Raw genomic sequence first — 12,835 nt, 5'->3', positions numbered from 1 at the left:
GATAAAGAGAAGGAAGGAGACAACAATTTCTGTACAAGAATCTACAGTATATGTTTTGAAAAAAAAGTGTAATCAACATATTAAAATGAAAATTTCACATATTTGCAATCCCCCTATTGACTGAAATGGTTAGTAATGGAGTTAATAATGAAATGCAAACTATGTTTATTGGGATTTTCTAGATTCTGACACTTCTGCTTTATTAAACATGTCAAAATGGAGGAAAAAAATAATAAATAAACAGGACAGATGACTTTACTACCACCCAACACAAACAACAATTAACAGCAAATTTCTCCAGTCGTCAGGCCACAACATTTTATGTCGTTCTGAGACAGAAACACTTATTTGTAAGGGCATAGTTGTATGCATTGATCTGGTCGCACTACTGTACATATGGTATGGTATGGCCATTAAGCTACTTTGAGGAACACTCAAATGAGAAGTCCCAGTTTCAAGTTTGAATTGCATTGCACAGGTCCATTGCTATTATCCAAATTCAATCCTACCACAAGCACTTTAATGGGACTTCTGTCTGGTTTATTGCAAAATGCCTCTATTTGATTTCATGCCAGCACAAAGAGAGCTCTCTGGTATGGAGGAGGTAGAGAGGGCTGCAGCTATCAGAGGAGTTATCTATGGCAATGGTGAAAATGGAAACAAAGATGAACCCAAGGGATCTGCTGGGGCCCTGTGTACTCCATACTGGGTCCCATTAGATGTGACAGGTGATATATTGTGCGAAGGGCAAAAACAAACTACTCAGCAAAAGCAGGCAGACGTTGATAAACGAAGGCACACTGGGCTCATCATTGGGGAGCTGAGGGAATTCTCCAGCAAAATGCCACCTCAATATCTGGCTGAGCCATCCAACCCAATTAGGCCAGAAGATGTGCTGCTTTAGGGATAGTTACTGGGTGACACGATATCCTTTTCAGTCAAAGGTTTGAAAAGTAAAATGTCAAGTGTTCGCTAGTTTCCAGTTGCGCTCCCCTGACTGTGATCACCCAGCTAAGACATAAAACGAGGGTCTAATTTTACACTTTAGAAACACATTTGAGAATGTGAATTTAGCAGAAAGCTTAAAAAAGGTAAAACATTGTGATTTTTACTGGTTAAAAAGGCCCTGATTAAAGATAGAGGAAATGGCTCTCTAAGCAGTCATTTTAAAGCTTCACAGCACTTTCCTACCTTAAACCTTAAATGTCACTTAAAAAGCTCCCGAGAGGTGAAGTGCTTTTCATTAAAAGCTAATGAAACCTCTTAAAATGTCTTGTCGCCAAAAAGCCCACCAAATACACCTCACATAGTGAATCAATTTATCGATTCATTGTAATTTGTTGAAATAGTGATATTGATTTTCTGTTCAGCTCTACACTGAGCTTCAGATTTGACATCTCTGAGGACAGGAGGGAGGTCATTACAGCATAACCCTGAGTTATCTTGTGCAAGGCTGGATTCCCAACTGGACAAAGAGGGAAACTTTTCTAGGGCCCGAGAACCTCAGAGGACCCAAAGGGCCCTATTTTGCTTGTGGTCATTTGACTAATTGCAAATTTGCCAGGGAATGATTTGCACCACCTGCAGAACACAAAGTGACAAACCATAAACTAAAATTATAGTAAGTAAGTAAGTAAGTAAGTAAGTAAATACGTAAGTAAGTAAGCTCTATACGTAAGAGTGAGCATTTTAAACTGAATCCTATACGCAACAGGGAGCCAGTGAAGAGACTTCAGGACAGGGGTAATGTGTGTTTGAACTATATTCCGCTTATTGTAAACAAACAAGCATGCTAACTGTACACAAAGCATCCACCGCGTATTTTAAACAAACCGGCAGGCTAACTCTACACAAAGCGTCTGCCGCTGATCATAAACAAACCGGCATGCTAACTGTACACCAAGGGTCCGCCGCTGATCATAAACAAACCAGCATGCTAACTGTACACCAAGGGTCCGCCGCTGATCATCAACAAACCGGCGGGCTAATTCTATACAAAGCACCCGCCGCTTATTGGAAACAAACAGGCATGCTAACTGTATACAAAGTGTCCGCCGCTGATCGTAAATTAACAGGCATCGCTAACTGTGCACAGAGTGTCTGGTGGTTGTTGTAAACAAACAGAGATCGCTAAGTGAACACATACTGCTGCAGCACATATGTTTCTTGTCGCTTGTGACTACTCGCTACTTTGTCGGCTTTTAAAAATGGCGCGTGTTGTTGTGGCGACGAGTTCTACGTCACATCCCTCAGTGTTCTATCCAATCGGCAGCCAGGCTTTTTTCAGGGGAGAAAAATGGCCCTACTCTTCGACAGGGCCAAAAAATGGCTGGTCAAACGGCCGCTAGGGCCAACTCACATTCAAATTAGGGGCGGTTCAGCGGGGGAGACCCGCCTCATTCCGGTTATTCGACTATAGTGGAAACACCTAATGAAGGTGTCAGTGATAGATATGTGGGTGCAGTGGGGCCCACATCTAAGTTTTGCCCCACGACCCACTAGCAGGTAAATCCAGCCCTGCTGCAGTCTTTTCTGTACACTGTGTTGCTTTGTAAAAGCTGGTATTGAGATAAATAAATGAATGAACGAACAAATGTATGAGTCAATGATTAAATGAATTACAGAACAATTGAATGAGTGAATGAAACCTTTATTTATATAACCCCTTTTCATGCACAGAATAGAGCACAAATTGCTTTACAAATCAACAGAAAACAGCCAAAAACTAACACAAATTTGTGTGTGACTGAAGAGAGAAAAATAGTTACTTTTATCCAATAAATAAAGAAAATCATAAAATATTTGTGTACCATAAATGTGCTACACATGTGACACAAACTTGTATAATCTATAAACAAACAGCATCAAAAAAGTTTTCGAAAGTTTTACTGTTCAGGCTATCGGTAAAGCATAAATTATCACATTTCAGTGTCTGAATTAAGTACTTTCTGCTATGGTTACACTTATAGCATGGTTACAAAAGGAAAGGAAACACTGCCCCCTTGTGGAAATGTGCTGGAGAACTCCTGGACCTCTACATCAGAGTCCTGCTCTGTCTTTACATTCAGACACATGAGTCACCTGCTGGAAAACAGGTTCAACTAGAGCTCATTGTACACCTTACAGGGGAAAACAAAACACCTGTACTGACGGATTCACTAATTGTTGTGTCAGCACCTTGGGCTGTGGTAAACATCAGCTCTGTATGTGCATATGAGACAACTGGCCCCTGGGCACAGACATGCAAAAGGTCCCACAGTTTTAATTTGTTTTTAGAGTGAGTTTGCTAGTTTTAATTAGTTTTTATCTTTTGGAAAATGCTTAGTTCTAGTTAAGTTTTTATTAGTTTAAGTGTTAGTTTTAGTTTTTTTGTAATGGGGTTTTTGTTGGGTGCGAGATTCAATAAGATCACAATAAATGTTTCCTTTATTTCCTTTGTCTAATAAGTTTATTAAGTCATAAAACCAGATAGATGAAATAGATTTCATATCAACCAAAAGGTTTACGTATGAAAAAAGTTGACAAAGACGAAAACGAAGGACATTTTCACTATAATTTTAGTTAGTTTTAGTTAGTTTTGTAACCACAAAATACAGTTTCAGTTAGTTTTCGTTCTTTTAAAAACCTCGTTTTTATTTTTATTTCAGTTAATGAAATTGTTTTTTCAATTCTAGTTTTCGTTATTTCGTTAGTTGTCGTTAACTATAATATCATTGCACAACACACAGACTTTATAGTTGTTCAGCTTCTTTTTGTACTTGCTTTGTGTCTCTTTGTAGGTTTTTTGTGTTCATTTGTAATTGTTTTATGTAATTATTTTTCTCTGTGGTGGTTTTGCCCCTTTTTGTAGAGCTGATTTTGACTCTCTTGCTGGTTGGTATGTGAGTGACATGTTGTAGGTGAAGGCCCTGACACCTTGGGCCCCCTGTATTGTGTATGTACCCTGTCACAGCAGACTATACATTGCAGTTGCATTATAAACCCAGAGACAAAACCAGCATACCTGGCACTCGTTCACTCTGTGTCAGTTAGTTTGTGATCATTTGAAGAACAACTTTCCTTTGACTATTTTGTGTCAATATACTTTATCATGATTAGTCATGCTGGTATATAGAGTATTTACTACCTTTTGTTTTTCTATCATTCATCTTGCGGATAGTTTTATACACTGTAAAAACAAATCTGTTTGATTTACGGTAAAATACCGGCAGCTCTGTTTGCCAGAACTTCATTGTAAAAAAATACAAAATTAGTGGCTTTTCTACTGTAAATGTAAATATAAATATCAGCAAAAACTTTAATTTAGACTGAGTAGTCCCTTTATTTTTGGGTTAGTAATCGTGTATTGTGACATTATTGTATTTCTCCTTTAATTAACAAGAAAAAAGTGTGTTTTCTACAGTTTAAAAGTTTTGTACTATTTCTTGATTTAAGGAAATTAAAAATGTCTACTACGGTGATATTTAGTTTTTAATTTTACGCCCTATCTCTGATGCAATTTAACAATGCAATTTGCTTTACTGTAATTTCTACAAACATTTTTTTACAGTGTAGGTTTTTGTTTGTGTTTATGTGCATGTATTTCTTCTTGTATGTCTGCTGCTGTGACACTCGGTGGTATCAATAAAGATTATGTCATCTTAAATATTAATATGTACCTTGTGTGGATAGTATAAGCTAAAATAATTTCAACACACATACACACACATTACACATGAAAGATCAATATCAAGGGCTTCGGCCCAAGTAAATTGATTGCTTTGCACATTTGGTTTCTTTCCATGTCTACGATTTACTGAAATACTCATAAATTTATTCTGACCAAATCAGTTTGCAACTCACACACATCTTAACACACAATAGTATATGGACTGGTTGAGTGATCTAACGAGTACAACTCAGGATGCAGTGATAAAATCAGATTAAAAACAATTTAAAAAATGAGTCAGTGTTATCAAGATGAAAAGTCCTAACACCTAACACGCAAGATAGTCAAATGTCTCTGTCATGTTTTCATTATGACAGTTTACTCTGAAAATGTTTTGAATGCAAAAAAGTCAGATCTTGGTGACGCTACCTGAAAATGCTCCAGACAGCACTTTATACTATTTACACAGCCATTTGAAAACTACTGTAAAGTTACACATTACTGTACTTAGTGAGGTAACTGAGTACAACACACTGAATATCTATGTTTCACATTTTTACTGCATATGCTCTTTGCAATTCTAATTTGTTTACAGCATTGTACGATTTACAGAAATACTCATAAATTTATTTTGACCAAATCAGTTTGCAACTCACACACATCTTAACACACAGTAGTATATTGACTGGTTGAGCGATCTAATGAGTACAACTCAGGATGCAGTGATAAAATCAGATTAAAAAAATAAATAAATAAATAAAAAATTAAGAATAAAATATATATGCATGGAAAAATAAATACAAGAAAAGAGAATAAATAAAGCAAAAGACAAAACAAATAAAATGCAATATGGTAGAAAATGTATTTATCATAGCGAATGTAACGGCAATAAATTTAAATGAGCTTCAAACAGGAAATGAAAATATTGTGCAAGTTTGTGTGGTTCAGAACAGGAAGTGTGTAAATATTTGTAAAAGCGATAAATGGACTGAGAGAGGGAGTGGCGGTGTAAAAACCAAAGGCTGAGTGTTGTTTATAAGAGGCCGGATGTCTATTTTTAAAACTGTGAAAAGAAAAAGTTACTGGTGATATGAATGTAAAACATCTAGAGAAGGGATGGGCAACTTAAATGCTGGAGGGGGCCACAATTTTTCATTGACACTACCACAGGGCCACATATAGGACCAGATATGATGAAACTGCAATTTTAAATAAGTTTACAGTGCAGTAACTTAACATATTTCATGCTCAAATGCATGTACACGGCAAAAAAACAGATAAAAACACTAAATCTGAGGGAAATGATCTTGCTGCATGGACAGATAATTTCACTTGACAATATTTCTTGAATTAAGATTGTTAAATTTAGAAATAAGCATGCTGTATGCTTAAAACAAGATACGTTATCTAACACTTCTAAATCTAAGTTTCTTTTATCTTAAGAACCAAATAATTTGCAGTGTATAACAATATAAATAGGAATACAAAATGTATGAAGCAAATCATACATGTGATTTCTTTTTTTTCACATCATGCAAAAATGTTCTAATGCCACCGGCTAGTGAGACCGGCTAATGTGACCGACCAATGCCGCCGCCTAATGTGACCGCCTAATGCCACCGCCTAATGGTACCGGCTAATGTCACCGGCTAATACCACCGGCTAATGAGACCGGCTAATGCCACCGGCTAATGCCACCAGCTAATGTGACTGGCTAATGCCACCGGCTAATGGGACCTGCTAATGTGACCGGCTAATGCAACCGACTAATGCCACCTGCTAATGTGACCGGCTAATGCCACCGGCTAATGTGACTGGCTAATGCGACCTGCTAATGTGACTGGCTAATAAGTGCAAGAACAGCAGACCAACATTAATTGCAAGAAGTAATTTTGTGCATTTTTACACCGCACTTTTAAGATTTCATGCTCAAATGCATGTAGTTGTACTGAGGGCCACTTAGAGTGAGGGTGCGGGCCGTATGCGGCCCCCGGGCCTCCAGTTGCCCATCCCTGCTCTAGAGATTCTCCCATTAGTCTAATTTATTAGTTAAGATGAAAGATGCACAGTAGCTTTTACATTATGCTTTTGCTGGCACCAGCAGTTTACACATTTAAATGGGGCCAGCTTTTCAGGTAAATTTAACCATGCAGGGGTCTTTGATGAGATCTTGTCTCTGAAGTAAAACTGGTAGAGCCAGATTTAGTCTATATGTCAGTGGAAGTAGACCAGAGTTTCTGGTGCCTGGTACATTGTGAACTCATTTCCTTTAGGACAGCAGAGAACTCTTGATTACTGCAAACTCTTGCACATGATGGAAAGCAAATACATGTTTTTAATCCCACTTCTGAGCCTGCAGGTGAAACTTGCTGTTGCGGGTGTTGTTTCAGTGATATGTGCAGTCAGGGTGGGAGGATTTTTCACATCTGTGTGTTCTCCCCCTCCTCTTCGTGTCAGCCTTATGTATACACTGCCTAACAAAAATGCAAACAACAGAATTCTTTCCATCTTAAACAAACTAGTTCTGCACTCTAAACTAACCATTACCATCTACATGTCTAAAACTTCTTCTAAAAAGTCTTATGTTAACCTCATTCTATTCCTAATCCTTAAACAAGATCTGTTTTAGAAGCAATAGACAGGCCAAAATGTCCTCACCTCTAAAAAATGTCTTCTCTCTAGGAATCCCCTCCCAAAGAAATGTCTTCAGGGGTTATTTTCTGGCACATTTGCAATGAAAATATGGTTTGTTGTGTTTAAAGGCCTCACTACTGGAAAACAACGGAATTTACAGGAATTGTGAGTCAAAACCTGTACTGTAGGAGACCGTAATACGATCTCATTCTGAGGAATGACGTAGTCAAACAGGAGGGTTTACATTCAGCAGAGTGAATAATGCCAGGGCCATTTCTGACCATTGCTTCAGGCTGAAAACCAGGTCACTCAGTCTGTCTTGGATCCAAACAACAAAGTCTGAAGACTGGATTTTTTTTAAACTAACAGTACTATAAAGACTGGCTTTGATTCAGAACAATTTCCTGAAATATCAAAACACAATACAATCTTTACAATCTGTACAACATACAACACCCTCTGGCCTCTTTCATTTCCTTGAACTTGTGCAATGACAATAAAGAGATTTTGATTCTGATTTCAGATTCTGATGAGGACATTTTCCCTGAAAAAAAAACTTGAACCTTTCCCAGTAATACGGGAAAAATGTAAGACACCTCAGGGAGTAAAACGGAGGAGAGACCCCTCACCCTGGATGGAAAGGCATTTAACCCTCTGGAATCTTCGGCTATTATGTCTGTTAAAAAAATCTGTTAAAAATCTTTACCATGCCATGTTGGTATCAGTTTTTTCAGCGCAACCTCACCTATATGTCCTGATGATTCATTTTTAACTTTGACTTACTTGGTAAAAATGTTGAACCCAAAAGGAACAAAGGAAAACATGAAATCTGATCTTGAAAATTATGTTTCAAAACACAGAATTTTAAATTTTGCAAATATGAATACAGGTTGCAAATATAACATATAACAGGTAAAATGAGGATAATATCTAGTTCAATATTTTATACTAAATATATTTGACAATATCTTTTTCTTAGCTTTGATGGAGAGGCTCAATGTTGCTTCATTTTTATGTCTTTACGTCATGAAGAAGTAATGTGCCGGTGTTTTCATGGACTCCAGAGGGTTAAAAGTGTTGTGTGTAAAGAATAACCAACATATTTATCTTTGTGTAGTCTCCCCTTGTCCTAAGGGTAAAAAAAATGACCCGCCATTACTAACTTGACTCCTAAAATAAAGCAGCATTATTGTATTTAAAACCCCAAATCTATTTTCCACAAAGAAAAAACCCGTCTTTCACGAAAAATGTGAATATCTGGATTTTTCCTCCTCACAGTTCATAAAAACTGAGGGGGGAAAATGACAGTCTTGAACTACTTTGGCATTTTAGCTATGCAAATTAGCGAAAAAAATACTAACCATTTCCCTGTCAAGGTGTATAAATAACAACAATAAATAGGGATAAACACTTAAAGTAATCAAATTTCCACATAAAAAAAAATAATTTAGTGTTTGTTTTTTTGTTGGGGAACATGGTTGCGAGGTCATGGTTTACCTTTAAGACAACACAAGGGTTAAGAAATGCTTCCGGTAGCATATCAGATTACAGTGTTTATCAGTTGCTTTGGTGCATTTGTCATATCACTATTAACACTTGCTCAACAGTTAATGCATTTCTCAAAACAATTAGTACAAACTGCAAAACCTAGTTGATAACCTGCAGAAGCGAGTCACTTGCTCAAAATGGATCATAGCTCATTCCTCAAAAGCAAGTATTCATGTCAATGAAAGTGTCATCAAGATGAAAAGTGCTGACACCATGTTTATGAACAAGATAGTCAAATGTCTCTGTCATGTTTTCATTATGACAGTTTACTCTGGAAATGTTTCCAATGCAAAAAAGTCAGATCTTGGTGACGCTACCTGAAAATGCTCCAGACAGCACTATATACTATTTACACATCCATTTGAAAACTACAGTAAAGTTACACATTACTGTATTTAGTGAGGTAACTGAGTACAACACACTGAATATGTAGGTTTCACATGTTTACTGCATATGCTCTTTTCAATTCTAATTTGTTTACAGTATTGTGCAATAGAAAAAAACACCTTATTTACAACAAACATGACGTCCCTTTGGGTAGAGCTGTGGCAGTACAGAGTCACAGTATTGTAGAAATGGTCCACACTATGTCCTGCTGGTTCATATATGTTGTAAAGTGTTTATGGTTTATGGATTGAGCTCTGAGTGATTGTAGAGAAGTGGCTTATCATTGGTTCAACTAATGCTTCACACAGCCCTTCTCATCAGTGAAAGCTGAGCTTCACCTGAGGGAAATATATTCAATTCCGGAGACATTTTCAGTAACAAAAAAAAAAAAAAAAAAGATTATTTAAAAAAAAAAAAAAATTACTTGACAGACTTTGACAACCAGTTCAACATTTTTGTACGTAAAGACTCAAGAAATTAAATGAGGACTATTACTTTTATATGGAATGACTATTCAGCATTCACAAGTAGAGTTATGAATGAGAAACTGCCACTATGATGAGCACAAATGACTAAATGTTGAACTAACTGCACCAAAGCCACTGAGAAAAACTGTAATACTGCATAGTTTTCTGATTTATGCACATTCTACAACAACACCAGTGTCAAATGCTTTGGCCTAACTTACAGACATGTAATTAGGCTAAAACTGGCCCTGGATATATGTCTTAGTGTTTGTAGTATTAAATATACTGAGATTCAGGATTGCACAGTTTTTCCCCTTTGTAGCTGCTGATGTCTCACGTCTGTATCGGCTTTTGCCCCCTTAAAAGTTTAGTTTGTCAGATTTTAGAAACTTAGTTATGGGTTATTACCCTGCTGTTAGTGCATTTTACCACACAGTAGCTTTCAGACATTTTGACTAAATATTGTGGAGGTTGAACTAACTGTGCAAATGATAATATTGATGTGAGAAATGCACCAAAGCGACTGAGAAAAACTGTAAGTTAGTTATTCTAGCTACATCTTTACCTTAAACATTATTTTTTAAACATAGAAAGTGATTATAAAGCAAGACCAGGGTTTTACTGCCTCTATAATTTGGCAATAATCTCAATGTATTTTTTATTAAAGCTTTATATTAGAGCTGCAACAATTATTCGATTATTTAAACAATAATCGATTAAATTAATCGTCAACTATTTTGATAATCGAATACTTGGTTTGAACGACAACCTTTATGACAATAAACTGAATATCTCTTTGGTTTGTGGACAAAACAAGAGATTTGAGGACGTCATCTTGTGGTTTGGGAAACACTGATTGATATTTTTCAACATTTTATTGACCAAACAACTAATTGATTAATCATTTAAATAATCGACAGATTAATCGATAATGGAAATAATATTTAGTTGCAACCCTACTTTCTATTAACCCCAAAAACCTTGTACATTATTTTCCAACACACGTGACTATGTGAAGTCCTACAACTGCTGCTGGCGCCTGTATATTACCTCTGTGTAAAAAAAAAAAAAAACGCTCTAGTGCAGCTTGTCACTGACAAAGAATGTTCCAGGAGTGTTCACACCCACACAGCCGGAATACTTTCCTCTGTTTCTCTCTCCTCTCCATTCACTTCAGGTGTATTTATTTAGGGCTACTTTATCGACTTTGCATCCACTGAGGAATCAACGGATTAATCCTGGGAGTGGAGGACGTTTTCCGTAATGTCCCTCAAATATAATACCCGTTAGCCGATGAACACACCATAAAACAACTTTATTTACTATCAAGCCTGAATATATATCTTATGTGTGCTGATTTATCAGGGTTAAACCACCTCACATCCGAGGCTGTCTTTCGCAGTTTTTTTCTTTTCTCGTCTATTTCAGATAAGCACCTTCTTCCTCCTGATGCCCCGGTGGCTACAACTTTTCCCGCAGAGCACATTTTCCGGTATAATTTTTCAAAATAAAAGGCTCCACGGTTTTGCAATAGTTTGTGCTGGTCCTGTAAAGCCTGGGCACACAAGGACTGCACAGATGGAAGGGATTTTTACACTTGGCAAAACTGTGACTCGGACTAGGCCTACCGAGCCCCCATCTCTGTTGTTGAGAATGTTTGAGTTAATGTTTCAACTTTTTTGAGGTGTTCTTCCCTTTAAATCATTTTCTTGCATTACAATTTGACGGCTTCGCCTCTTTTTTGTCATATAGCATGAAAAAAAAAAAGATAATCGTTACTTAAAAACATGAAATTAATAGTCACACCAACATGACTGGTAAATTATATTTTCTATTTTAATTATATGATTGATTCATTATGTTTATTTTAGACACAGTACAACCGTCCCTGTACACTGAGACAGTTGTAACAACGGAAAGACTGTATTAATAAAAAGCAATTTTGCAACCTACAACGTACATATTTCATAAAACCACTTAAATACATTATTTCAGCAGCTGACAGATTGAAGTTTATAATATAAGAAATTGGTTATTCCAGTGTAATTGGTTTTTGATGTTTTGCTAAAAAATTGCAAAAAGCGTTACAACTGTCCCTGGTCTCCCCATGTCAGCCCTTAGCAATGACTAGCCTGTAGCTTGTTTTGGTCATATAAGGCTAAATACAGATTCATTACATTTTGATTATAGGCTACTTTCAACACACACATGCCAACAAACATTAGGCACAAATGTGTACAGGCCGAACATGTACAGACCAAATCTGTATGCATGCAAATCCACCAATATGACAACAATTCCAATCTGCATGTGTTTATCCACACTGTACAATTTATTATTTTTGTATCCATAACTCCTGTTTAATTGCGGTTTAAGATAAGATAAGATTTTTTATTAGTCTCACAATGGGGACATTTTCAGTGTAACAGCAGAAAACATAACTTGCACCGTATAAAAATATACTTTATGACTTCTGCTCTTAAATGTATTACTGTTAAATGGTTAAAACCCGACCCTCCAACATACAATATGTGGATTGAGAAGGTCTGGGAAATCTATCACACGGAACAAATAACTTACTCCTTGAGGCTTCAAAAAGATATATTTGTTAACAGATGGAGACCTGCCATGACCATATTGATGCAGTAAAAGTTACATTGTCTTTATTTTATTTTACTTTATTTCACTTTGTTTGATTTTATTTATTTCCATTTACACAGTTTATTATTTAATTACTCATTGTTTGTCTGTGTTACTTTTGTTTAACCATATCATTTATACATATTTGACCTGATGCATATACCTTAATGCTGTATTAAGCAGATCACAAATGAAAGACAGCAGATTTAATGTGAATTTGTATATATATGTCTGTATAAACTGCAAAAATTGAAATAAAATTTAAGTTTAAAAAAATACTTTATACAGGCTAGCATATTTTCAGCATTTAATGTTTCATTTTTCACTACTTTCTTTCCATTTTTCATTTCATATGATCCATCTGACATTGTAAATTGGATGAGATATCTGATTTGTCACTGCAATTCAATCAAGAGATTTATTATTTGTTTAGCCAAATAATTAGGCTTTTATTTTCTATGGCAAAATCACTTCACTTCCGGCTGTAGTTAAAGGACTTCAAGGAGCTTTA

This window comes from Centropristis striata, chromosome 14, assembly GCF_030273125.1.
Source record: "Centropristis striata isolate RG_2023a ecotype Rhode Island chromosome 14, C.striata_1.0, whole genome shotgun sequence".
Classification (NCBI taxonomy): Eukaryota; Metazoa; Chordata; class Actinopteri; order Perciformes; family Serranidae; genus Centropristis; species Centropristis striata.
Note: the sequence above shows the minus strand (reverse complement) of the source record.